The sequence below is a fragment of the Pteropus vampyrus genome, unplaced genomic scaffold (assembly GCF_000151845.1).
Source record: "Pteropus vampyrus isolate Shadow unplaced genomic scaffold, Pvam_2.0 Scaffold36, whole genome shotgun sequence".
NCBI classification, from domain to species: domain Eukaryota; kingdom Metazoa; phylum Chordata; class Mammalia; order Chiroptera; family Pteropodidae; genus Pteropus; species Pteropus vampyrus.
This window is the reverse complement of record NW_011888817.1, coordinates 371,139-375,705: the sequence shown is the minus strand read 5'-3', so window position 1 is coordinate 375,705 and position 4,567 is coordinate 371,139. Positions and strand designations below refer to the sequence as shown.

Sequence of the window (4,567 nt, the reverse complement as noted above, 5' to 3'; positions counted from 1 at the left end):
GGTTCTCATCTGTGAAACGGGGGAGAGTGATGTTCTTCCTCATAAGGTTAGTATGAGGCTGAAATGGGATCACGAGAATAAGCCCACAGGATATCTTCACCGATTTTATTTTTAAACTGTGCTTTTGAAAAGGAGCATCATTCGGACATGGGGACCCACACCGAGAAAAAAAAACAGTGCAAGCTGAGGCCCGAGGTGGGAAACCCAGCATGGGCCGGAAACAGCGATGGTCCAGTTGAGCTGAAGGCTGGCTGGCAGAAGGGAAGTAGGGAAAAATAAAGGTGGAAATGCAGGTTAGGACATTTCTAGAGGTGCTTGAAGCTGGCCGAAAAATGAGGTGTTAGCCTGTGAAGTGGAAGCTAGTGAGATTCATCTAATTTGGTGGTTTTCAAGTTGTTTCGAATCTTTTTGGCCACTTCAGTTTATAAGCTAGACCAAAGAGAAGCAGTGTAGCATCATAGTTAAGATGGCTGCCTTTGGGCTAAGACCCAGGCAGAGCAGCAAGGTAAAGGGAATGGGGATGAGAGGCTGGGGCAGGGTGTCTTCACTCAGCTGTGAGATTTGAGCAAGACCAGAGGGAAGGAAAGGAACTGGCCATGAGGTTATCTGGGGGAAGAGTCTTCCCAGCACAGAGGGAATACCCAAGACAAGGGTCTTGAGGTGGGAACGTGCCTGGTGGCATCCAGGAGCAGCAGAGGGATGGTGTGGCTGGCTGGAGCAGAATGACTGAAGGGGAAAGGAGGAGGAGGGCAGGTGACACGCAGCCCAGTCACCACTGTAAGGACCATGACTGTAAGGAGGGAGTCATTGGAGGTTTGGCGCAGAGAAGGGACATGATCTGACTTCAGTTCGAGATGGAGCTGCCTAGACACTGTGTGGTGGATGGCTCGGGGCGAGGGCAGAAAAAAGCGGGAGACTGGTGAGGAGGTTCCTGCTGGAGAGATGACAGCAGCTTGTACTAGGGTGTGAGTAGGGGAGGAAGGTCACAAAGATAAATGCGGACAAAACGCCGTAGAGCCTGGGTATCTACCCCGATGGCACAGCATACTGTCACCACACCCCACCCCACCCCATCACCCCACTTTCTCTCAATGTTAACATCCTTTTTTTTCTTCTGGTCTGTAGTGGGATTGTCCAAAACTCTCTGGGTTCTTCTCTGTTGGAACTGTTGCCATGGAGACCTCCTGAGATGCTGCATTTACCACTGGCTTCCAATTGAACTTCCAGATCGAGGTATAAAGTGAATGGTTTCTCTCCAAAAATGCTGGAAGGGGGAGCGGGGAGGCAACGAGGCCTGCCTAGAATCCTCCCTTCTAGGACCATATCAAGATTGTGTGTGTGTGTGTGTGTGTGTGTGTGTGTGTGTGTGTGTGTGTGTGTGAACTTTGATCTACAATCTTCTGAGTTTCTGGTCTAACTGTGCAGTAGCTCTATTTGTTGTAAAGGTTTTCTTTGGCCAGATGCTCTTCCTTCTCCTTGGCTCTGGAACAATTAGTCCTTAGTCTTCCCAAGACACTGTAACCACCTCTCTAGTAGCGATGCTCATTTTACTGAGCTGCTGACTCATTTAAAAACGCAACTGGGACCAGTTAACCAGAAAAGAGGAAGAGAGAAAGAGAACACCATGCGCACGCGCGCGCACACACACACGCACGCACACACGCACACAGAGGCACAGGCACATAAGTTTGACCTTGGCCTTCACTGACTGCTCTAAGTGAAAAAAGGCCACAGCTGGCTGATGCGTAAGAGAAACAAAAGTCCATTTTTGTGTGTGATCTTCTAAAGGCCCGGGTCATGGGGTTTTAAGGATGATTTAAAAGATTTTCAAGGACGATATTGACCATAGTTGAGTTTCCCCTCAGTGCTGACTGGAATTTTTCATCTCCCTGAGAAATCCCACGTTTCTGGCGTTAGCCGATAAGACCGGTTGAGCGCCGACTGTGAGTGCTTGCAGACTGAGGGTGGACATTTGTGGAATGACCATCTACTCCCGCTACTGCCAAAAATAACTCAGCCAGCGTTTTCTTTGGTGATGGACATGTGACTGGCTAGACAAAAATCACAGTCGTAGAGTATCAAAACTAAGTCCCACTCCATCCTGTATCTATTTGCAGTCCAGCCATGGGCGAGTGTTCTCCTTGCTGTTCTCATTATGTACATGTTTTCCTGAAAGTCTCTTCTGGGTTAAGGGCAGGCCAGGGTATCTTCACAGTGTCTGGATAGGGTCAAGCCCCCCAGGAGACCCCTGGGAGCCGGGAGCTGCTCTATCCATCAGTGACCTCCTAAGCGCTGGGTGCTGCTAGACCAGCTCTGTGCACAGTAGCTGGCCCCAGGGCACAGAGACACTGCTGACCCCGACCAGCAGGGCCTTTTCTCCCTGCTGGAATCCAGCACACTATCTTGGAATCAGCCTAGTTTCTCAGACACACTTAAGAATCTCAGTTCAACTTTGGACTGAATCCTGATCCCTAATCAGACCAAGGGTCAGAGGCCTCTGAGGACCGGCATACACAGTTCAGGTGGCACATGCCCACCCCACCCCCCGCCTCCAGCTGCCACCACACTCCCTCAGCTGGAATAGTTTGGGGCTCAGCCCATCCAACTGGACAGTCAATAGAGTTGAAATCATCCCAATCACCTTCATGGAAAGCGAAAAATTCCTCTGTCTGCCATACCAACCCTTGTCCATTTTGTTGGTTCAAAGGAACGGGACTTAACTGTGACCTCAGCTTTCCAAGGCTTGGCTGGGCCACAAGGGGCCAGGGCTTTCTGAGATAAAACGTTCCCCTTCTAGGGATCAAGAGCAGAATTTTTGTTTTTAATTAAAGTTGTTTTTTCTATTATAGAAGCTCAAGACTAAAAACGTTAAAAATACAGAAAAATAGAAAGAACCAGTTACTTCTGGTCTCACAGCCCCACCACGGAGAGACAATGATCGTTAACATTTTGATGTACTTCCTTCTGATCTTCTTGCTCTGTGAAACATTTTTTAAAAACATGACTGGAATCGTACTATATATCCAGTGGCATGGTGTTAACCACCTCTCCAGAAAATAAAATCCCTCGTTTGTAGCGCTTGCCAATGTCTGTGGTGTGACTGCTCCCTCGGGGGCCCGTTTCAGGCCACCAGCATCGCTGAATGCAGAGTTGGGAAGAAATGCATAGAATCACTTCTCATTGGCCAGTATGAGCTGGCAGCAACACCCCATATTATAATTTAAAATCGCATCTAATTTTTTATGGTCCTAAAATCAATATATACTCATTATTGAAAATTCATAAAACAGGAGCATATAAGGAAAAACATTAAAATCTTTCAGAATCTAACCTTCCCCCCTTACTTAGCGATAGCCACTGTCACCGTCCTGATGCAAGTCTCAACAGTCCCTTCTCTACGGGTAAAGACATAAACAAAATAACTTCCAAGTTCAAAAGCAGTGCTTATTTATGGCAGAAAATTGGGGAAATCCAGAAAAGTTTCTGGCATCTCAAATGTCCGTTCAGAGGACATTTTGGAGGCTGTTCTTCCAGCCAGTTTTCTTTTCTGCATCTTTTCAACACGGTTAGACCGGTTTCTTGAATCCCCTAGTTTGTAGGCATGGTACAGGCACATTCTCATGTCCCATAGGAAGGTGACATCCAGGGTGTTATCACTGATAATTTATGAAAAACTCTACTACAGAGTCCTACAGAGGTGAGAATAATATTCTAGTTCTTTAGCGTGGAAAAGAGATTAGGATGAAGCTCAGGTTATTTGAAGGTCCAGGAGACCCTAAGTTTGGGGCTCTGGGTAATTTCAGATGCTTGGCCCTTGTTCCATCTCCCTTCCTCAGTCTGATGATGGGAGTGTAAGAATAGGAGTACCTGTAGGGCAAGAAAGAACCCAGGAAACCTAGCTCTTACTTAAGCCTAAAAACTAGTTCGTGTAACAAGCATTTTCTGAGCGCTCACTCTGTAGCAGGTAAGCGGTTGGGCACCCGGATACAGAGATGGAGGAGATCCAGGGCCCGCCCTCCACTGCCAGGCTAACCCAGCAGCCGGCACAACAACCACGGCACAGGGTATGAGGAGCTGGAGCAGACGGTCCATGCAAAGTGCCAGGGCTGTGCTCAGTGAACAGTAGCTGCCTGCTGCACTGCTCAGACGGGCGTCCCGGGTGCCGTGGAGGCAAAGGCCCAGAGGAGTGACAGTAGTAGCCAGACTCCCTGAGCCTGGGTAACCCAATCCCTGTCTCCCATAGGCCTCCCCCAGGTCCCACACCCTGTGACTCCAACAGGCTGGTTTTTCTGGTTTGCTTCTCCAGGGCAATTTGCATATTTCTGCGAAGAACCATCCAGAAACTGAATAACTTGTTTTCAGACTTAGAAAGGAGGCCCACAGTTGTTTCTCGAAATCCAGGTAAGTATTGTTTAAGGTTTCTTTTCTTCAGAACACTCTCGTTATTTAAATTGGTCCTATTTTAAATATTATGAGTTTTCATATCGTTGGTCTGCCCCACTAGAATGTAGCTCCATGATGGGGAGTTGTTGTCAGTCTGTCTTAGGCACCTCTGTGTCTCCAGCAT

General features: G+C 48.0%; 1 protein-coding gene across 1 annotated transcript in view; it reads left to right on the top strand.

Moving 5' to 3' along the window:
- The first annotated feature begins 1,082 nt into the window (after positions 1-1,082).
- The window catches only part of TMCO4 (transmembrane and coiled-coil domains 4), an 84,944-nt gene continuing 81,459 nt past the window's right edge, over positions 1,083-4,567 (top strand). Inside the window, exons 1-2 of the mRNA XM_023529392.1 lie at positions 1,083-1,233; positions 4,307-4,401. The gene's annotated coding sequence lies outside the window, so the exon portion shown is untranslated. The remainder of the gene's footprint in view (positions 1,234-4,306; positions 4,402-4,567) is intronic.